General features: G+C 35.7%; 1 long non-coding RNA gene across 3 annotated transcripts in view; it reads left to right on the top strand.

The window, feature by feature from the left end:
* LOC309634816 overlaps positions 1-24,734 on the top strand; it is a 385,422-nt gene that overhangs the window by 121,793 nt on the left and 238,895 nt on the right. The gene's annotated exons all lie outside the window — the stretch shown is intronic.

The following is a 24,734-nucleotide window of genomic DNA, read 5'->3' as shown; positions in this document are numbered from 1 at the left end:
CTTATTTAACAGTGTTTCTTACCAGTAAATTTCAGTTAAATTTCACTTCACTGTTCTCATTCTTATTCTAATATTTAGTTTTAGAATAGAAATTGAAGCAGGAAGATCGAGGTTTAATGTGCTTTTCCCCCTAAAATGGAAATATCTTGTATTTTAATATAAAGATTTGGATATTGCCAAATTATTTTCCAGAAAGTTGGTAATAATTTAGACTTTTACCAACAGGTGTATTTAAGTATCTGTTTCTCTGCAGCTTAGCCACTTTAAAAGTTTTTATCAATTTCATAGGCAACAACTGAGAACAGCATCACAAAGGCTCAAAGATTTGATACCACACAGCATAGTCTTAGAACGTTGAGGTGCAGTTAGAGCAAAAGGAGCGTGTGGAGGTGGCAAGAGATGAGGTTAGATATGGCAAAAAACCAGATGGTTCTGGGTGGTGTGAGGTGTGTGCTCATGTGTGATGCTGAACCAAGGATTCGGACTTTATCCTGAGGGCATAGGAATCGTTGAAGGGTTTACAGAGTGGAGTTGTGTAATCAGATATCATTTTAAGGGTCATTTTGGCAGCTGTGTGCAAGATGCATTGGAGGGGTTCCCAGATTGGAAGCAGAAAAAGCTCTTAGGAATTATTATTATATTCCAGATGGAAGATGACCTTCACATACACACACATACACAGACACAAAACCAACAAGGTTTAAGGAAAATCAGAGTGGTAGTTGAGGAAATACCTAGTTGTCATTCTGCCATTAAGTTATTTTGTTTTTCTTAGCCTCTCTAGTTTTTATATTATGTGATATTCAAAGTCATAAATCTCAAACATATTCTTAAAACATGAATCCTTTGATTCCACGGCAACATTAAAATCCTGTGCTATTAAACGTGAAAATGTTCCCAAGAAATGAGCTGAGGGCATTATTTATTTCTAAGGATCTTTTGGTATATTGAAAAAAGAGATTTAGAAAATACTACTTTGGTAGATTGACTTTTTTTTAAATGGCCTCAGTTTTCCACCCCTCCCTGTAACGTGACTTTTGAGATGTGATGTTACATCAAAGGATGAAGTCTAGTTCTCCACCCCTTGAATCTGGCCTGGCCTTGTGGCTTATTTCAGCCAATTTCATGATGTCATGGTATCCAGCTCTAAGCCTAGACCTCAAGAAGGCTTGTGCTGTTCTCTTCTCTCTTTGGGGACTCTGCTACCAGATATTAGTGTGCTGGCATGTGAGAGACCAGTTGTCTTAACTAAGATTATCTTAGACCAGCCTATCCCCATTTGACTTGCCAGCAGAAACGTGGTTGAGCCCCACTGAGCCCAGCTCAAATCAGCAGAATCAGCCAGCCAACCCATAGACTCTTGAGCACAAATGTTTCTTAGTGTATGCCACTGAGGTTTTGTGGTTATTTGTTATTCCTATTTTATGGATGAATTGTAAAGCTAAATTAGAAGGAAAATTATAATGATGTATAACTTTTATGATTTTGGAGGACTTTGGGCAATCCAATGAAATAAAACAGTGGAACCCAAGTGTTCCGTCTTCTAACTCTAGATTGTGCATTTCTAGCTATTCTGGCATCTAAGTGATTGAATATATTGAATATTTCCTTTGGAATAAAAATTATAATAATCATTATTCAATATCCTTAAAGACTTTGCAAACTAATTTAGTGCATTTCATTTTTTAAAGATAATTTCATTTATTTTAAAAACCTGAATACACACATTCTAAAATTGAGGTTGCGATCTGAAATGTCTGTAGAGGCCAGGCATGCAGCGTGCTTGAGTGACTTGTGCTTGGTGTAAAATACTAGGCAGTATGAGAGATTTGGCAGAGTGAAGGACACATTTCCAATCCAAATTCAAATTTTTAAGAATACTGTGCCACCCGAACACAACATACATGTGGGTCAATTCAGTCCATAGTTTGCCAGTTTATGACCTCTATTCTAAAATTTTGATTTCTGGCCTATGTTCAATCACTAGCTCAAGCTTTACCTTTAATAGGTTTGGGACTGAATTTTGTGACTAAAAGAAAATGAAGGAAGGATGAGATGTTTTATGTCTCTTATTTCCTCCATCAGCCTTATTATAGTAATCAGTACATATTAGATTGGTTCCAACATCTTTCCTTTTAATTACTCATCCAGATGTAATAGGACAGAGCTAAGTCTTCTGGAAAAGTAAGTAAAACATCCCCATTCTGGAAGACCTGTCTGTGGCTAGTACCTAGAAAGAATTATTGTAGCTGTGGTGTACTTAAAGGTCACCTCCCCTTTGGTATGGAGAAGATGTTCACTGAGGCACCGACCTGGCACAAACTTGCAGTGCTTTATCACCAGCTGTCGCAGCCCACCCTGACATGGATCTTGTAAGCAGACTCCAAGAACTGGCTCTTCATGTTTTTCACACACACAAGGTTTCAGGTTAGCTACAGGACATTTTTCTCCCTGAGTGTTAGAAGAGGTAAAAACACACTTCTATTTAAATGTCCTTGTCCTCTTGAGCATGGTTCAGAGATTCAGGCAGATTGAATACCCAGCTTATTTAGAGTGAATTCATTAACAATATATTTCAGAGTCTCTGCCATTTAGTTCTCTCTATCCCTCTCCTTATCCCTCACATACATACATGCACACATATGCACACACACAATAGCTCTGACAGTAAGAGAGATTTTTCAAAAGAAATAAATTTTAAAAATGGATTCCATAAGAAACACTTTTAGAGGTATACAGTAGAAAGATGGAGGAAAGAAATGCTGGAAAAAGAAAATTATTTTGCAATTGTAGTAGTAGTTTTAATTGTAGAGTACTCTAAAGAGAGAAATAGTGGTGGCCATAATACTTACTGATTTAAGAAGGAACATGAAAGGGTGCTTGTTTTCAAATGCTCCCATGGCTTCTCATAATTTGCAGAGAAAGGATGTTTTTAGCACGGAGTGTAATAGCTACTCAGCAAATACTTGTTACATGGTTGACAGAATTCAGAATATAATTTCTCTAAACTTTATCAACCCCAATATGAGAAACCTTCTTACTCTTTGCACTAATAAAAAAAATATAGGTAAATTGTTCACTGCAACTAATAGTATGTTACCTATGACATTTTAGTTTTTATTTAGTTATCCTGTACAAAGCACATTTTGAATCTCCTGGCTGATTTTGAAGCAATTTATTCATTTATTTATTCATTCAAATAATATTTATTCAGTGTTTTAGGCATAGTGCTGGGCATTGGGGGATAGTAATAATCAAGAAAGTCATGTTCCTGTTATTATGGAATTTGTCTTCTAGTTGGGAGAAATATTTAAAAATCATTAATAAATACACAATTAAACAGGATAATTTCAGATTGTGATAAATGGTATAAAGGAAATAAACAAGATAATATGAAGGAAAGTAAAAGAATGGGAATTGGGATGATTTCGTCAATCCCTGGTGAAATAAGTCCTTTCTGAACAAAATAATATTTTTGTAGTCATCTAATGCTTAAGAATAAGCCATCCAGAGATCAATTTTCAGCAATAACAGACTAATTTGTTTTCTACCACCCCACCCACTGGGAATAACTATAAAGCTGGAATAAATAAAAACAATATATTTGATGGCATCAGAGAGATAGCAAGATAGTGAAGATGTGTAAGGAAATACCTAGAAATGAATCCAATATTTGTCATCAGTTTTCCCCTTGAGGCATTTGCTGATTCAGAAGTGGCAGCTGAGAAACTGAAGTTAAAACCTTGGCTTAGAGGATAAACTGAGAAGAGATTTTAGCAGTCTCTGAGTGCTGCTAGAATTTGGACCTCTCTAAGGAGGAGAGGCCCTGGTAAAACACCTGAAGTTTTTAGTTGGAACCTCAAAGGGCTAATATCTAGGAGAAAGGGTATGCTAGTAATAAACCACCCCTCAAAATAATGGAGACCCAGTTTCGAATTAGCTCAGTGCCTGATTACATTATGGTGATCTCTTACTAGCCTAGTTGCTTGCCAAAAACAATTGTAAATCCTCTCTGATGGAAGATAACATCATTCAGAGATTTCACAGTATTTAGCATTCATTCTAAAGTAACTAGATGTATAAAAAGATAAGAACTGAATGAAAGCCAAGAGAAAAAAATCCTGGACAACAAAACATACCTATAGAAGGTTCAGATATTGAAATTATTAATATGAAATTATCAAACTTGGAATTTAAAGTAATATGATTAATATGCTTTATAAGTTAAATATAAAAGTGAGTATTTTGATAGAGAAGTGGAAATTATAAGAAAAATAATAGGTAGAATTTCTAGAAATTCTTGTCTGAAAAGACAGTAACTGAAATTAAGAATTCAATGAATGGTTTATCATCAGATTAGTCACAGCAGAAAAGAGAATTGGTGAACTGGAAGATGGGTCAGAAGGAAATATTCAGACTGAAGCATAGAAAGGTAAAAGAATAGAAAACACAGAATATAATGTGTTATATAGGACATGGTGAAAAGTGTCAACATATGGGTAATTATAGTCCCAGAATGAGCAGAGAGGAACAGGATGTGGCAAAAACTACACTTGAACAGATAATTGCTAAAAAAGATTTAAACCACATTCAGGAAGACTCAATCAGCCCTAAAACTGGATGAATACAAAGAAAGCTGTACTTAGAGATGATGTAATTAAACTGCCAAAGAGGCAATATTGTAAGCAGTTAGGAAAAACAGGCGTATTATCTTCAACAGAGCAATAATTAGACTGACAACGGGATGGTCTCTTCAAAGTGCCAAAAGAAAATAACTTCCAATCTATAATTCTCTACACAAATGTCCTTCAAAAAAAGGCAAAATTAATACATTTTTAAACAAAAAGTGACAAAAGTTGTCACCAGCAAACCCAAACTAGAGAATACTAAGGGGTGTTCTTTAAGCAAAAGAAATGATCATAGATGGAAGCATGAAGCTACAGGAAAAAATACAGAACACTGGAAGGGGAAAATATATGAGTATATGAATATTGACGGGAAAAAACAGTATTGTTTATGAAAGCACAAAAACAATCATGTATTTCTTGTGCGGTTTAATTATTTTGTACACACACCTAGCCATAGGTGTGTGGCTGTGTGTGTATACTGTATATATAGACAGTACATATATGTGTGTGTGTACGTGTGTGTATATATATATATATTTTTTTTTTTTTTTCTGTACAATGTATGTACCAAAAATCTATTCTAGTTACTATGGCTGCATAACAAATTACCCCAAAACTTTGTGGCTTAATATGATTACAACATATAGTTTGCTCACAATTTGGGGAGGGATTGGCAGAGATAGTTTAATCTCTGCTCAAATTGGAATCAGCTGGAGTGGTTCATAGGCTAGGAAGTAGAATCATCTGGAGGCTTGCTCTCATGTCTGGCAGTTGTTGCTAGATGTTGGCTGAGACCTTTGCTGGGGCTGTTGACAGGAACGCTTTGTTCCATATGGCAGCTGAGATCCAGGAGGAGCCGCCTGACACATGCTCACACATACACACAGAGAGAAAGAGAGAGAGAGATCTGATGAAAGATTATTAGATTATTCTAGGTAGAGGAAACAGCAAGTACAAGTGTCCTGAGGTGGGAATTATTCAGTGTGTTCAAGAGTCAGAAAGAAGAGCTGTGAGACTGAATAAGGGACATAGTCTTATGAGATAATGTTGGAGCTGGTCAGGGGAGGCAGGTGGGCGTGTTTCAAGTTCCAATCAGGGAAACAGTACTGCAGCAGGTCGTGTCTGATGTGCTGATTTGAGCACCTCCATACGTATAAGTATTTCCTGCATAAGGATTCCCAGGAAGAGGAGATAATATTAGATTTAAGGGTATTCTCTTTGTGAACATATGTAAAAACTATATTAAAAATTTATCATCATGGACATTCTGATTTCTAGAATTTAAAAATAATTTTAGATTTAAGAACAATAAAGAAGTATTCTGAGTACACCATATTGGGTAAATAACCCAGTCCTTTGTTATACTAATGCTATACAACAACACATACCAAACATTTTGTAGTCATTGCTGAAATCTCACCAGAGGAGATATTATCGGGCGTGATATGCTATCGGGTGTGATATGCTAAGGATTCGAAGATATCCTGATGTGAACCCAAACCATTGAAGATTACTGACAACTCGCTCTTAATATTAACATTTGCTACTTTTTTTTTTTTAAAGAAATAATTCAGACTAAATAAAAAGAGCTAATGCAATGTTACTGGAAATAGCTTCCCTTCCCCACCCCCCACCCCCATCTCTCTCTCACCTTCACCTCACTCTTAGGCCGGCTATCACACAGTTGAAGAGACTTAAGACCATGCTGCGTCCAACATAAATGGACTTGAAATAGCAGTTTGGGACAAGAGAAAAATAGTTGGAACAAAAAGAAGTATTTCTTCCTTCCATAGGGTCTAACTCTGTAGCCTTGAATTGGATTATTAAACTCAGAGAAAGAGGCCCTTCAGCAGCTTTCAAAAGGCACTGACAGACACACTTTGCAATTGTTCTGCTTAAATGCCTCGCCTTAATGGCTTTAATAATAAATTCAGTTTTCTGGCAGCAGAAAAATTCCTTCAGAATTCTCCAATCCAAATAAATGCAGAATTACTGGAGTGCCCTGCTGCCATTATTTGATTTACAAACCGAAAAGAGTGTTGTCCTTTGTGGGCTATTTGGTGTTAGAACAAGATAACCCTATTCTTATCTGGAGATTCCATGTTTTGCGGGTCCAGCCTGTCTTTTCACTGCCTGGAATCTCCATTCCTCTCTTGGTACCAAGAGAGGACTTATTCCAAGGAAACTTGCCAGTCCTGTAGGATTCACCGCATAGGTTATCTCCAGTGAGTTCTCAAGTCTCCCAAGTTAGTCACTCTTTGCTCTGGGGCCCCCCAGCAAGTAATTCTTAGAGAACATTTTCATTGCTTTGTAATTCATTATTATTGTTTACTTAGGATGTCGGCTCTTTAAGAACAGAGACTGTTGTTTCTCCTCTTTCATTTTTCCCTTATAGCACCAGCACCATCCCTGGTGCACAGAGGAAGCCTGAGGGAAGCCTGCTGAACATATGCCCTTAGTTCCAAAATGCATTTGCCACAAACCTTCACAGAGTTCATGCTTTTTGTTACACAATATCCTTTATTAGCCATGACATGATCATAGAGTTGCAGTGAGTACTAAGGAAAAGTACAGATTAATTATCTGACAGAGCAAAATGTCATGCCACTTTCAAAATGATTCATTACAAACAAAAGCAGTCAGATAAAGTACTATAACTGGAATCCATTCTTTGCAGTGGATGTGTTGACAAAAAAATTATCCTGGATTATCCCCCCACAATAAAGCATATGTTATTTGATTTCCTGTCACAATTAGGGGAATTGATACATATAACGTTACTCAACTTAATTTTTTTCCCCTCACCCCCTGTTCAACTTACTCTCAATACAAGTAGTTCAAACTAATGAGTAAGTATGTTAAGACAGCGAAAATGATAATTATTCCAGCCATGAAAGATGCTTTGTGCTTCACATTAAAAGTAAAAAAAAAAGGCAAACAGGTTATTTATAGGCATCTGCCTCTGGGGCAGCAATCTTCTGGATATTGATTCACCTTATTTTATGAGGATTAGAGCTAAGACTAAATGCTAAAAGATGTCATAGGAATAATTTTTATATTCATATGAATAAAGTGGAAGCTACACCAATCAAAATGACAAATACTGATTCTTGTTTGCAAAAAAGCAAGTTTTTAATCTATTCAGAATAGAAATAAAAGTTTTGCTTATAGTATAACATTTACTTTATTAGTTTTTCTCTGAATCTGGCCTTACCTTTTAAATTATTTTTAAAATTTCCAACAAAAATAAAGAGCCACTTTAACTTTATATTCTACCTTAATGTACAAATAAATTATGTTGGTATAAAAGGAAACTGTACAAAACAACTGGTAAATAGATGAATTTCAGGCAGGAAAGAAAAACCCAACACCAACAAAAGCAGTAAAATAGAGTGGTGAACACAAGGAATGCAGTCATAATGGCCTGAACAGCTGCCAGAAAGCCAGCAGGAAGTGCAGAAGGGCACTAAAAGACAGTTATTGGTTAATGCCCTTACTGTTAAATTAAATTGAATATATATGATTTGTTGCATATTTAATGCAGTTTGTTATAGTTGAATCTAACCATAATATTTTATTAATTGTATTACAGTCATGAGTATGTTGAAGAAATAAAAAGTATGTTCCTATGTCTAGTTAGTAGTCTAGTTAAAAATGGCTACTTCTCTTCTTCTGTTAATTCTGATGGAAGAGAACAAAGAAAGTTACATTGTGAACACATTCCCTGCCACTTGGGGAATATTCTTAGGAGCGAAGTGGCTGGGTGTGCACCTACTCAGCTGTAGTACACCTTACAAACTGACTTCCAAACTCATTGCATCAATTTATATTCCCACCTGCTTTTGTATAAGTTCTGGCTTTTAGACATCATTGACACACTTGGTATATTTTGTCTTTTTTGTTTTTGTCTTTCTAGGGGTCTAGAGTTATATCTCACTGTGCTTTCAATTTGTATTTTTTTTTAAAGAGAGATAACTCTTGTAGTAATATGGATTGCACTGGAAGACAACATAATGGATACAGACCTAACAGGACTTGGACCTCGGATGTGAGAAGGTGATAGCAGAGTAGCTGAGGTTGAAAGGCAGGATAACTGGAAGGATGACGTGCCATTTTTTTGGCCTTTAAAAATTATTTATGTGAGTTCTCTTAAAGTTTTTATACATATAACTATATCATTTTTATACAGCTATGATTATTACAGAAATATCAACAATACTATTTTTAAAGATGGGGATACAGCCAAAAAATAGGCTTTTGGGTAGAAGATAATGAGGGCACCGGAGTTTGAGGTATAATTAATACTTTACATTGGGTTACCATGGTTTTGTACTTAGAGGATTACCATTCCCAGATCATTAAAAAGCATAGTTTAAAAAAAAAAAAAAAAAGGTAAGGTTTAACTCTTAGAAGCCATGTTGTAATAATAAATCAAAGTATGCTTTGAAAAAGATACCAAAAACCATTAAAGGGATTTACAAAAGAAATGGCTTTCTGAAAGACTAGATCTGTATGCTACTACCCAATTCTTTGTAGCGTGTTTTTACTCTATTAAAGCTGAATTCTGCAAACAACTACATAAATTTTACGTAGAGCTCAAGTCATAAAGAAGGGGAAAAGGGTGAACTGTTTGGTAAAATGTGGTTAGATGGGCATTTTCTAAGAGGATTGTCTGTTACAGGAATAGACGTTTGGACAAAGTTCCTAATTTTTTCAAAAGACTTCAAGAGACTTTATTCACACTTTAATATATAGAAATCTCAAGCAGTTAAATTTGATAGTTCTTAGAATTGCCACTAATCAGCCTATGTTAAGAAAAATAAATTTTACTCACACAAATATGAGTCCTTAAATAATTAGAGGAATTTCAAGTGATATACTTACATATTGGCTCTGAATATAAATTGAATGTTTTATCTCCCCTCCCCCCCAACATTCATTCGTCTATACAACAGTTTTTATGTTTCATTAACTAGAGTGGTATGCCCATGATAATGATCTACTCTCTAAGATATGGCTAGTTACCAGCTGTCGAAAATAGGCATTTTGTTCTAGATTTTGAATATTATTAGGTTAAATAATTAAATTTAGAAATAATCTATGGTCCTTGTAGTTGAAAATTTTACTGGAAATTTGCGTTGAGGTTTAGAGGATGCTTTTCATTCTTCTCTTGTTCACCTTTTGAATTCCTACTAATTCTTCCGGGATGAATTAGTTGGGGGTGGAGGGAGGTAATTACTTAGTAAAAGAATCCCCCCAAATATTTAGAGCTTATTGCACTAAAGGTTTATTTCTCATTCACATCACAGGCCAGTGGTGGCCTATGGGAATTTTATCCCATGTAGCTGAGATTTTTGACATCACCAGGAAAAAATGAGCTAAATGCTTGGTACTTGGTGTATTTACACGTCTTTAGAAGGATTCAGTCAGCAGCAGCTATTTTTTTTTTTTTTTTTTTTTTTATATTTTATTTTTGGCTGTGTTGGGTCTTCGTTTCTGTGAGAGGGCTTTCTCCAGTTGCGGCAAGCGGGGGCCACTCTTCATCGCGGTGCGCAGGCCTCTCGCCATCACGGCCTCTCTTGTTGTGGAGCACAAGCTCCAGACGCGCAGGCTCAGTAGTTGTGGCTCACGGGCCCACCTGCTCCGCGGCATGTGGGATCCTCCCAGACCAGGGCTCGAACCCGTGTCCCCTGCATTGGCAGGCGGATTCTCAACCGAGCAGCAGCTATTGAGTGTCCTTTCTTATTATTTAGTCATAAGAAAAACTAATAGGAAATGATATTCCTCAAGACAGATATTTCTTCTCTGGTTTTCATGTCCATAAAACCAGCCTTCCGATACAATGGGGCAGTGTCCTCATTGGTGACAGTGACCAAGAAGGCCTTAAGATTCCCCTCAGCTTGACTTAGCTTTACACAGCCTTCTTCCTGACTCCAGGCTCCTGACCTTCCTTTTCTTAGAGCGCTTACATTAGAAAACTTGTAATTGTAAATTATTTTTCTGCCTCCTTGAGATGTAAATCTATAACTCAGGACTGCCTTTCTCAAGGTCCTGGGCGCCATCCCTCTGAAATGAAATTATCGAAAAAGATGATGCCCTAGATCTCAGTCTCTATGAGAGGGTAGGAGCCTAACTTCTGTTAAGTTCCAACTGGCAGACACAGATGGACTAATCTCATTGACCACCTCACCCCTGATATCCTTCAGTACTTTTCCACTAGCTCATCCCAGCACTTAAAAACTCTCCTGACTTTTGTCCCAGGGGAGTTGAATTCAACCTCTCACCCATATTGCATTAGTCTTGAATGAAGTCTTCCTTGCCTGTTTAACTCCTCCAGTGTAATTTTTCTTTGCCAAGGGTAGCCAGTATATATAATTCAGAAATGATTCTCAAAAGTGCTTTTTAATCACTAGTTATCCTATAAACTTTGTTCTTATGGTGGGTGTTCAGCATCTTGAGTGTATTTTATTTCTTTTTCTATGGATTTTGAAATCTGAAATCACATAAAAAATAATAGTCTTAAACAACAGGGAGTGTTTCTTTTGAGAACATTAACCACCATCTATATCAAGTATCTCAGAAATGTTAATTTTCCTTCTCTCAGTATTATAACTCAATCCTAAAGAGATTTTCAAGATTCAGACAAAACTGTAATTAAAAAGGTGTTCAAATTAAGGTGTTATTTATAATAGCTAAATTATGATACATCTAACTCACAGGAAAATACTGATGATATGATGTTAAATAGATAAGACAGGAATCAAATGGCATAGTCAGTACTGGAATGTAAACAATGGCTGTCTTTGGTTGGCTTATTATAGATGATTTTTTCCTCTTTACATTTTTTGTATTTTAAAATAAAAAATTTACTTTATCACAAAATAAATATTACTTTAAAATGCCACCATAAAACAATTTCAGTGACTCTCTTGAACTGCTAAGAGGAAAAGAACCAAGAACTTTGCTTTTCAGGATCACAGATTGAGAAAAAGAGAACAATGTATTTTAATTAGAAGGTTTTAAAAAACATTCTCTTAGAATAAATGCTTTTCCAATTTGATATTTGAAATGTTTCTCTACATTAATATTCATGAACTTTAGTATTATAATTATCTACCTTTAAAGTTTATATTGTAGAATTTTAAGAATTATGATACCTTTTTGTGTAAGAAATTACTGTTTTTTGTATGATGAGTTAGATTTCACTAAGTAGGGAAAACTACTTTTTTAGTGGCTCCAAAATGAACAATGTTCATCATTCTGAAGATTTTATAGTTATATTTACTTTTCATGGCACAATATTTGTAAGCTAGAGCATCACATTTCTAAGCTGCTGAGCCTTCAGTATTTTGTCATAAAGTGATTAAGTATAACTTCTGATTATGCACAGAGCATGTTACGAACTATCTGCATAGTCTCAGAAGGTTTATGTCCTTGACTTTCTCAAATGTGTCTGGGGTAACACATGTCCTCATTGCCTAGACTTACTGATTCCTTTGTCTCTTGGTCTTCCTCAGTGAGACAAGGTTGTAGATGGGCAGATTAGCTTGTTCTGGACTTAAAAGCCTTTGTTCTTCCACCTGGAATGGGGCCCTTCTCACTTGTAGGACTGTGGCTTGTGAAAGAGAGTGAACTAACCAAAACAAATAGGGTACTCAATCTTCATTTGTCAAAGCTGTGGGTGTTCTGCTTCTTCGATTTACATAATGAAAAGTTAAATAAATTTCTGCAAGATTCAATTTCTACAAATTTTCTATTTTTAGGTTGTGCAAATAACTTTTTATAACCTACTTGGTAAGAATGAGGAATAAGAAAAACACTTCAATGTTTATTTAAATCTGCTGTGGAATAACATTATTTGCCTTATTTATGTATTATTTCCCTTCCAATTTATCTGTTGTAATTACTGAAATATTATAAGATGGCCATGTGTAATTTTGTAATGATAACGAAAATTCAGGAGACGGAAAGTCTGTTTTAATTAGATCCACCTGCTTCTTAAGAAATTTTCTTAAAAATACATATAAAGTTAATTCACACCTTAAGTTAAAAACTAAATTCTGTCCATCAGTAAACATATGCAGCTACTAGATTTGTATTTGATTAAAAACTGTTATCTCTTTCCTATCCACCTGCCTTATTCAATTTCACTGACAATTCCCAAAGGTGCTCCTAAAAATTTCAAAAGTTTTTGAGTTTGAAACTACTACGTGCTCTTTCCTATTTGATTGATAAGTTTTTTTGTTTTTTTGTTTGTTCGTTTTTGCTAAATTATTAGTTTTGTCCCAGGTAACATTACTGAGGTAGTTGGGATCATAAAATAATCACCTATAGAAATTATTTTGGTTAGATTTCAGTGTTTGAAACCAATGACCATTTGCTGATTGCCTAATAGATGCACATTACTATACTCTAGGAATCAGGGGACTGTGATGCTTGGTGGGTAACGTAGAAATAGAATTCATGGTCCCCTATGTTTGATATATATAGTTTCTTCTCAAAATAACTGTTTTTCCCTGATAAACTGAAATAGTATCTAAAGGGATAATTCAGTGTAGCAGGAAAGAAGCAGGGAAGAAAATATTTCTTTTTTCTAAAATAGTACATATTCTGCTTTATTACTTGTATCACTTAGGGTCCTGGCAGGAAACAAATGGCACTCTCCACTCTGGTAATTAGGCTCATTTAATGAACAGACTGTTTGTAACGTGAGGGCAGAATTAAGGTAACTCAACAAGGCTAACAACCACAGGGGATCCGTAGGGGAAGGAGGGGTTACCAGAATCCCGAGAGAGCTGTAGCTGAAGCAGAGGGGGACCAGCAGGAGCTGTGGGCTTAGATAGAGAAATGTAGCCACTGCTAACATGCTCCTGGCAGAAAGGGGGCCAGGGAAATAAATACCCCCATCTCTCTTTCCTTCCACCCTCTGATCGGCTACTGGTGCTTCTCATTGGCCAAATCCAAGCAGAATCCAGAAGGCAAGGCATAGAGGTCAGCCTCCTGGGCACAGAGCATAGTGGAGAAGGATGGAGAACATATCTGGGGAGGGGAGAGCAAATGGAGGAGATTCAGCACCACATTTAGAATTTGACCATAAATTTTGAGACAGTAGAAAGGTAGTTGTGGTTCTTTAGTGTTTCCATGAAGTAAATAAGGTGAACTTGACAAGGTTACATATTTCAAATGCAAATGGCTTCATATTAACTTGCTGAAACAATTTTGGAACTACAGTTGGACCTTGAACAATGCTGGGGTTAGGGGCACCCACCCTCCTTGCAATCAAAATCAACGTGTAATTTACAGTCGGCCCTTCATATCTTCAGTTCCTCATCCTTGGATTCAACTAACTGCGGGTCGTGTAGCACTGTAGTATTTGCTATTAAAAATTCTGCATGGACCCCTGTAATTCAAACCCAAGTTGTTCAAGGGTCAACTGTATTTTAGAATAATGTCCTAAAGACAACTAAATTGTACTTTACACACGCAGTAGAATAGTACATGATTCGTTAATGATCCTCAGTTCTCATGAGTCACTGTGATTTTTAACTTAAAAACCATAGTATTTTGGGGGTAAACTCATACCAAGCTCCTCAGATTTAGTGGGTGAGGGGTTAGGTAATCTGGGTTATACTAACACTAGCTAAGATAAAGTGTTATAGGTACATGTGTCTACACCACCCTCCTGTACCATTCCCAAGGTCAATAGCTTTGTCTGCCATGCCTCAATCATTATGCAGTGTTGTGCAGAAAATTCATTTTGGTTTGGCTCATGTATAGATAGTGGCAGTCTTAAGTTGTAGTGGGTTGGCCAAAAAGTTCGTTCGGGTTCTTCCATAGGATCGTATAAAACCCGAACGACCTTTTTGGCCAACCCAATACTTGGCAAGATGTGATAAAACAAAGGGACAAATCTTAGATTATAGAAATGAGTGGGTGCTATGCTCAAGGGAATTAGACTAATAGTTACTTTTAAAGTGTTTCTTTAATTATTGAACACATTCCTTCTGTAATTTAATTTTAGAACTTCAAATTGTGTTACTTAGAAACCGTTCATTTATAGCAGCAAATTGATGTTTTACTTAGCTTTTATGTTTTCAATATGAATAGTAAGTAATAATTTGATTACTAAAATAGTCATAAAATAGAGTATTATCCAAGCAACACTTATAGCAAGATTCAGGAGAAAATAATAACTGTCAGTTGTTGAATTTCTCTAGTATTTTCTGAACAGGTTGATTTACAGAATACAAAAACATTGCACACACAATTCAGGTATTTCAGGGAATTGCATATACATGTTATATATTAAAATATAAAACTTCTTTTTTGTGTATAGAATCCAGCAGTATAAAAACACTTTTAAATGCTTTTTAAAAGTATCAAAAGCATAATTTTATGTCTTTAGAGTTAATGGTAATTTTGTTTTCTTTTTGCTTTGAATCCAAGAGGAAACCATTATAAATCTCTCCTACAAGATTTATTTTGTTTTGTTTTTTTTTACTGTCCTTTGGGCACGACCAATTTTTTCTCTCTGAAGTCAATTTTGAACATTGTATGTTTCTAACTTCTTGTAATCATAAATAGTCAAATTTATGGTAAACTTTTCAGAACAACCACTTTTATATAAGGTAATTTCTTGTAAACCAGTCACTACTGCTGTCTGGCTATGGATCTATAAGATGGAGCTTCTGTAGCCCTATTGACAGAAGTACCTTCTGCTGTTGTCTGACTTGGCATTCCAGATCCCCCTTTCTTTCTCCTGTCTACTTTATGAAATTCAGATCCATTATATTTTTTAATACACAACTTCAAAACTATTAAAATTAATAAAGTAAAATGTGGTAATATAAACCACGTGATAAAAATTATCTAAGTCACCCTAACATTCCTACTTACCTTTCAAAACTCACTTTAATCATTTAAACTGCCTCCATGCAATCCTTCTGTGGCTTTTTACCCAGCCCAGTCCCTATTCATTCATGTGTTCTGTAAACATTTATTGAGAACCCATGACCTACCAGAAAATGAATAAAGCCCTGGGAACTCAAAGATGAATTAGATACAGTTCTGCCCCCTCAGAGTCTAATGGTTGAATTAGACATGTAAGCAGATAATTACAAGACCATTTTTCCAAGATCATGAACAAGGGAACAGAGACGTAAAAGAAAGAACGTGGAGTAGTGAAATAAGAGATCAACTCTATCCGAAAAAGTACTCTAAAGAACTTGAAATGGATCTTGAAGGGTGAATAGGACTTTTCTAAGCACAAAGGGGTATGAAGTGCATTCCAGGCAGAGAAAACCAGACTCCTGTGTAAAATGTGGAGGAGTTGGACCTGCTTGAAGAACAGAGTTTAAGCTTAGCTAGAGGATGTGCCATGAGACGGGGAACAGTGGGAGATTGAGACTGAAAATATAGGATGTGCCAGTGTATGAGGTATTGGGGTTGAGGAGAGAGGATTATCCTCTAAGATTACCTTTATTACTCCACCATTTCATCTCCCAAAAATTTCCATTAAAACTACATCTCAGAAACTGTGGAGAAAGGAATACAATTAACACTAAAGAAATTAAAGACATTCCCTTAACTCTTCTATAGGTATCTGATAAATCTTAGAGTTTCAGAGAGTCAGTGGGTTAGAGGAGGGATCTTTGAGTAGGACTATTTCTCCATAAATCATACTATTCAGTCTACTTTTCTCAGATGCTTAAGTTATAAAATGGAGATAATAAAACACATCTCACCAGGCTATCGTAAGGATCAAATGGGAATATATGTGAAAGTCTTTAGTAACTGACAAAGTGCTCTCCAGTAATGGTATTTTATTTAAAGTGGCTCTGGATTTCAACCTTCTATTTCTTGCTATAAAACTTAATTTTTTCCTTTCTGTAACTGAGCCCTTTTCAGGTTTTCTTTTTTCTTCTTCCTTGAGAAGTTGTCATGGGTGCTCTGCAAATAGACTCTGAGACTGAGTATACTGGGATAAAGTTGGTTTATGGGGAAAACTCTGGAGATACCCCTGTAAGAAAGTGAGGAAGGCCCTATAGGCTTGCTCTCAGTTGAGGCAACAGGACAAACTCTGATCCCTGCATCAGGAGTCAATGGCTGGGAGCCACCTCTGGGTGAGGCAGTTCCCAGCCAAGGGCATTCCAAGCAAGCAGGCAACTATGCACCAACAGTGACGACCCCAGCATCCAGGACATGGGTGCCTCTGATCTGAAGAGGGCATCTAGTCAGAGCACCATAGCACCCGCCTACTTTCTCTTCCTCCATCTGGTTCCAGTAGGAAGTCTGAGGTGTGAGCTGCCCTTGCCTGTGAAAATATAGGGCTCCCAGCTGGAGGACATTCGGGGTAGCCCTCACTGGAAAATCAGGGAGACTCTAATCTTGAGGGTCCTTTGTGTTATACATTCAGGGGTTCCCGGAGAGATTTTCAATGTCAAGTTGCCTGCTCACTACACACTTTTTATCTTTGTTTTATTTACCTGAGGCCCCCAATACTGGTTTCGATTGTGGAAAACATTTTTTCCACATTTATGTGTCCTCATTGTCATGTATACCTAATGATGACTTAAATTTATGTACTATTTTTTACATCAGAAAAGCAGCTTTTAAAGCAATAAGTGTAGCATAATGCAAAATTTTAAAAGATATATGTATATGAACATATGTATGCATGGAAGAAAAGCTAGAAAGTTACACACTGAAAAACAGTAATAATTACTCCTGTATGGTAAAATTATTAGTAATTTGAAATTTTTAAAGTTTTAAATAAAGTTTGCATTTCTTATTTTATTTGACAAACTTCTTTATAATCATAAATAAGCACAAGAAAAGTTTTTGAAAAATGATATAGTACCTTAACAGTATACAAAATGTTTTCACATACATTATTACATGGAATACGTACATCTAACATCTTACCATGTCAGATGATAGAAGGTCTTATGGGATTATTTTACAGATGTGAAAACTGATTATTCATAAAAGTTCATATACACATTCACACCACTATTATGTTGTTAAAATCTGTCCTTTAACTTGGGTCTTATGAGTCCAAAGCCAGTGCTTTTTCCAGAAGGACCATGTCCTTCTTCCCTCCAAGTATCATGCATCACAGTAATTACCATGCTTATTATTTTAACAATTAACTATATTTTAAAATAGATGTACAGTCTTCTTGGTTTGTTTCACAGGTAACATGACTGTCTTCTTCCTACTTAAAAATTTAAAGGAAAAACACCTATGCTTACAACAGTCAGCAGAAAATTATTCAGGCAGGAATATTCATTAAATTCAACTGACTCTTTTTTCCAAGTAACTTGCTCAGATTTAAGCCTTCAGGGAAGTATAAAGTTAAGCTTTTCCAAGAACTGTAAGGTATATTTCATACCTCACCTATTAGAATATTTTGAATATTACATCTTGCCCATAATGTAGCAATATTAAAGAACTTAAGAATCTCTATTTTTAACATTTTATGTATAAATTTTATATTGCTTCAATATGTCTTATACTTGTAATTTTATACTAAAATGATATTTTATATTAAAGTAGTTATGTACATTAGACTCTAGCAATATATGAGAAATTTGGTTAATCAACTTGGTTAGTTTTCCTTTAAGTTCTGTGCTTGAGGAAATATTTCTCAATTAAAACTAAGGTAGTTCATCCAGAACAATATAAAATAATAGGATTTCTATAAAATAATTTGAGGGCATAGTTTATAATATACTGAATGATTGTTTTACTAAGAGTTCAAGTATTGGTGATAACGTAGTAGCGCACTGAACACAAAAGAACTAGATCTTTCTTTATCTTTGAACATAGGTGGGCATGAACAATTCTCTGTGGTCATAAACAGAAAAATATCTACGTACTAAATATAATTAGGACCTTCAAGAGGAGACCATAAGTTCTCTGGGCATTTTGAGGCTTTTAGAGGAGAAGCTGGCCAAAGAGGTGTTAGCAGTGTTGTAGCAATAAGAGGTTTTGAGGTGATAGCAGAAAGTGAGCAGTCTTTAAGGAGACATAACACTAAAATATGTGGAATGTCAGGGAAATAATTCCAGGTAAGGGAACAGTGTAACCAAAGACACAAATGTGAAATTGAACTCTGGCTTCTTTGGTTGGCAAGGACACTGATCTCATAAGTGAAGGCAGTTCAAGGTGGGAAATAAGATTAGATAAATGAGATAAGACCAAATCAGAGAGAACTTGAACACCAAACAGAAGAGATAAGATTTAGAATGTGATGAAATATTAAAAAGTGCTTGAGCAGACAAGTGTTGTAATGATTGGTACCATCTATACCACATGATTGGTCCAGTAGTAAAACTAGCTGGGTTTCAAAAATTGAAATTAGAGGATTAGGATTATGCTGGTGGTGTCAAAAATTAAGAAGGGATGTGTATGAGATTACAAAAATTCAATAAAAAAATTTTCACTGACCATATATAGGATATAAATATCCATTTATAATATACATTTAAATTTACTTCAAACCTCTTTTTAAATGTCTATAAAACACAAAGAATTTAGACCCAGAAGGACTGGAACTTTAGTGGTTGTATATTATAGAGATGAGGAAACTGAGTCTTTAGAGAAGAGATCTGGTTGGTCCAGGGCTATGCAGATGTAGTGGTAAGACCCTGGATTTGGTGTCAGCAGGTCTGAGTTCAACCTTGAGCTTTAATTCTCACTGTCTTTGTGACCTCGGGCAAGTCTTTTAATCTCTAAGAAGTTAGGTTTTGGCTTCTGAAACAAGCCTATGTGAGACCTCACATGCCTAATGTGAAAATTAAGCTGCTTTGCTGAAGTTCTACACAGCTATAATGTATGAACTAGAATTCATAGGATGAACAGGCAGGTTGAGCTAGAATTCCGCTTTCCAGCCATTTTGGACAGTGCATAAATCCTTTTTGTCTGCATTGCCTTTTGCTCATGAATGCTCAGTTTGTTCTCTGAAATCTGACACATGACTATGACATATTCTTCAAGGGGAAGAGATCTAATAAAAACCATCCCTCTAGGTCCAGCATTCTGACAGGCCTCAATCACAATTTTTGGGAATCTTTTCAGAAGTTCAAATATCTATTTGGGTCTGAGATAAAAGTTTTGATGCTCTCTATGTCTCACTCTTCCAAATCTGACCTATTATCATGTAAAGTTTACTTGGAGATTTTATATTTTATTGCACCAAAATTAAAACTTCCTTATAATTTCAATGGCCCTAAAAATTTCCTTTTTCTATTCTCTCCAGAATAGCAAATATATACTAAATAGAAAGGAGCTAAGAGATAGGAAACTTTGTGGCTTTGAAAATGCATGTTTATTGTCCTAAAGTAATATATTCCAGGTGGGAAATAATGGTGACGATCATGTGCATCTGGTTTGATCAGAGAAATGACTGCTGCCTGGGCTGGAGATACCAAAATGTCACCAACAAGAAATAAAATTGGTCCCATAGCCTAAGAGAAAGCTGAGGAGGCAGGTGACTCCAGGTATGGGTCTTATAAAGATGCTGAGGAAAGGAGTAATGCAGGCCATTCTACTTGATATCTTGTATGACATAGGTTAGTGCTCTTATATCCTTTTGGCTAAAGTTACATGCTTTATAACTGGCACTTTCAGTAGCCACATTTTTATCATATCACCTGTTACTTCTAGATATTTTATCTTTCTGCGCTTATTGAAAATAGGATCTTTATACTTTTTGACTGGTTATTTTTTTATAGTAAAAAAATAATTTTTTTCTTATTTACTTTGTAACTAATCTCCTCACTTAATTCTCTTATTAATTACAAAGTTTTAAAATTGATTTTTCAGAAGATTTTTAAGTAATCATATTGTCCTGTAGTCTAATATACATAACTCATTATTTCATTTTTTTTCTTATAAAGGGACATTTCTTATTTCATTCATGGAAGTTTGCAAAAATAAAAAAGATGATTATGGTGGTACTTGCAGGCATGCTACTTTTGTTCCTGTCTTCAGTGAGAATGTTACCACTGTTTCACATTTGTAGGATATTGGCTATTAGTTGATCACATATCTTTTTAAATAGCCTTTAATTCTATCAAATAACATTCTGGCAGCTGTTAAGATGATGATATAATTTTTCTTCTTTGACCTATAAGTATTTCATTAATTACGTCAAAATAATTCTGTTAATATAATTATATTAATAGGTTCTCTTACGTTGAACCATCCTTACTTTACTGAACTTAGACAGACTTGAACACCATTACTAGAACACCATTCTCTTCTTGCTTGCTTCCTACTTTTTTTTCTCTCCCTCTCAGTTTCTTTTGCTCATTTCTTCTCTCTAATCTCTTAATGTTCAAGTGCTACAAATAAATCTTTCATTTATTGCTTTCTACCCTTGAAATTATTGAGTCTCATGGCTTTAAATACTAGCTATATGCTGAAGACTTATAAATTTGTATCTCTAGTTTAGACTCTTTCTCAAGCTCCAAACGTGTTTATCCAGCTGCCTACTTGATGTCTCCTCTTGGATGTCTAAATTCCTCTTACATACAATATGTTCAGAACATTTTTTGATCTTCCTCCTTCAAACTTCCCCAACTTATAGCCTTCCAATTGCACTTGATAGCAGCTTCATCTTTCCACGTATTGAAGATAAAAACCATGGAGTCACTGTCACCTGCTCTCTCTCCAATACATCAGCAATTCCTGATGGCTGTATTTTCAAAATATATCCAGACTCCAACTGCTTCTTACCACCTTCCCAGGTACCACACTGGTCTGAGCTACCCACTTGCCTGGAATATACAATAATCTCCTGTTTTCCCTGATCCCATCCTTTCCCACTATCGTCTACTTTCAATACAACAGCCAGAGTGATTCTTTTACAACATAGATCATCCGTGTTATTGCTCTGCTCAAATCCCCCAAGTCTCCCCATTTTACTCAAGGTAAAAGCTAAACCCTATATAAGACAGCCCTATAAGATCTGGCCCTGTTACTTCTCTGACCCCAGTCTCCTACTCCTCCCATACCTTGCTCTCCTCCAACCCCACTGGCCTCTGTTGTTCTTTGAACCTGCCAGACATAATCTGGCCTTTAGGGCCTTTGCTCTGGCTGCATCCATTACCTAGAATGCTATTCCTAACAGTATCCACGAGACTAACTCCCAGGTCTTCTTCCTGTTTTTGTTCGAATGCTATCAACTCATTGGAGGTCTATTCCTGACCTTATTTAAAATTGCAGCCCACCTCCTGTTCTCATCACCCCGATCCCCTTACCCTACTCTAATTTTTCTTTCCCTGTCTCACTTGTCACTAACTTACTGTGTAATTTAATGATGCCAGTTTAGTCCCCTGCTATAAAGTAATTTCCATGAGGCAGAGATCTTTGTTTTAAACGATGAGATATCCCAAGTACTGAGAATTATGATTTGTACTATAGATACTTAATAAGCATATGTTGAATGGATTAATGGATGCATTGAATCCCATCTAATTATGTCAGATACTTCCTTTGATTCATTACAGGATATGATTTTCTAAAATTTTGCTTAGGATTTTTGCATTTATGTTAGTGAGATTGTTATTTTAATATTCTTTTGAGGGTGATATATTACTCTGGCTCTAGTATCAGGATTATGATAGCTTTTTAAAAACAATCAACAAGTTTTCAAGATTTTTCTACACTGGAGGAGTTAAAAATAGCATAGAGAATGATCTGTGTTTTGAAGAAAGAATTCTTTTTTTTCTTAACATCTTTATTGGAGTGTAATTGCTTTACAATGGTGTGTTAGTTTCTGCTTTATAACAAAGTGAATCAGCTACACATATACATATGTCCCCATATCTCTTCCCTCAAAGTGAATCAGCTACACATATACATATGTCCCCATATCTCCTCCTTCCCGCATCTCCCTCCCTCCCACCCTCCCCATCCCACCCCTCTAGGTGGTCACAAAGTACCGAGCTGATCTCCCTGTGCTATGCGGCTGCTTCCCACTAGCTATCTATTTTACATTTGGTAGTGTATATATGTCAATGCTACTCTCTCACTTTGTCCCAGCTTACCCTTCCCCCTCCCCATATCCTCAAGTCCATTCTCTAGTAGGTCTGCATCTTTATTCCTGTCTTGCCCCTAGGTTCTTCATGACCATTTTTTTTTTTGATTCCATATATATGTGTTAGCATATGGTATTTGTTTTTCTCTTTCTGACTTACTTTACTCTGTATGACAGTCTCTAGGTCCATCCACCTCACTACAAATAACTCAGTTTCATTCCTTTTTATGGCTGAGTAATATTCCATTGTATATATGTGCCACATCTTCTTTATCTATTCATCTGTTGATGGACACTTAGGTTGCTTCCATGTCCTGGCTGTTGTAAATAGAGCTGCAATGGACATTTTGGTACATGACTCTTTTTGAATTATGGTTTTCTCAGGATATATGCCCAGTAGTGGGATTGCTGGGTCATATGGTCATTCCTTAAAAAAACTGAAGAAAGAATTCTGCCATAAAACTGAGCTTGGCTTCTCTTTGGGCAGCTTGTTCAATTTCTTTCATCTTTCTTCCCTAGAAAATTCTTTCATCAATAATTCTAATTTCAATATTAACATAGTATTTGCTCATAATTTAAAAATCTCTGTTTCTGAAGTTAAATCTCCCTTCTCATTCCTCATGTCATATATTTGTATTATTGTTTTTGATAAACTCATAGCTTATTTCCCCAGCTGCTCATTGGGTTTCCAAAGTATAAAGAAGGTTGGTTATACTCCTGGTTTCTTTTGAATATAATTCATTTCAATGTCTGAATGTACCATTTTCCCAACTGAAAGTGTTGCAACAACCAAAAAGTAAGTTTGATGTGTAAAATGTTTCATATCATAAATGAAAAATAAAAGCTTGTATTGATTTTTAGCATTGGGAGGGACTCTAGAAATTATCTTGGCCAATGACCTAAGCCTCATTTTTTTGTGTGTATGTGAGGAAACCAAGGCTCTGAGTAACTGATTTGCCCAATAGCACACCTATTTGTTGCAGTTAACGTAAAAAAGAGGATATTTTCATTTGTTTGTAAAAGTCATAATTGTTTTTTAAATGTTTTTTAAAATTAAGCATTCATCAAAATGTTATATAGATAAAATGATGAAGATGTGCAATGTAGCATTTTAACAGATGGTTCTTTTTGACATAGTGTTTTAGAAAAGTAACATGATGACATTCTGCATTTGCTAGAGCAGACAGACATTTTGCAAATGTTAAGGCAGCTTATATTTAAAAAGACTGAAGAACTGGGCCTGGGAATTCTGACCTCAGCCAAAGCTTCCTAGCTTAACTCCTCAAATCAGTGTTCTTCGTCACTGCTGGGGACATTTGACATTGTCTGCAGACATTTTTGGTTGGTACAGCTGGGTGAAAGGAGGTGGTGGTTGCTATTGGCAACCTAGTGTGTAGAGTCCGGGGGTGCTGCTAAACATGCTACAGTGCACTGGACAGTCCCCCACAACAAAGAATTATCGGCCCCCAATTATCAGTAATGCCAAGGTTGAGAAAACCTGACTATGGTGATGACTCTGACATTGATTATGCCAGTCCTGTATTTATAGGTGCTTGTAATCACTTCAAAATGACCATTACATTGCATTTTTTTAATGCAGACATCTCCCCAAGGTGTGTTCTATGAAACATAGGTCCTATCAGATATTCCATGAGAAAATGGTCAATTATGCTTGGGAAACAATGCATATTATATTGCCCTCTTAAAGTTCCATAGCGAAAACCAGCTTATTAAAGGCTCTGATATGTCCTGCAGTGAAAATCCCCTTAACTTTGCTTAACTCAGAATATTCTACCTTTATTATACCATGCAATGTTTTGACATAGACTCTATAAATATTCCTGAGAAGAGGTTTCAAGAAATGCAATCACTATGCTTTCCAGTTCTCAGAGTTCTTTCTCATTTGATCTCATTGGATTCTATCAATCATTCTATAAGATATAATTCTAAAATAACCTCAGCATTTCCCCCCAAATAATCTTCCTATCCTAACTTATTCTTCCTCCTTCATTTCCTAAAGCAGTAAAGATTTTATGTCAATCGAGATGAATTTATTATTT

Source organism: Balaenoptera borealis (genome assembly GCF_965194805.1).
Source record: "Balaenoptera borealis genome assembly, chromosome: 9".
In the NCBI taxonomy this organism is placed as follows: domain Eukaryota; kingdom Metazoa; phylum Chordata; class Mammalia; order Artiodactyla; family Balaenopteridae; genus Balaenoptera; species Balaenoptera borealis.
Note: the sequence above shows the minus strand (reverse complement) of the source record. Positions and strands in the feature narration are given on the sequence as shown.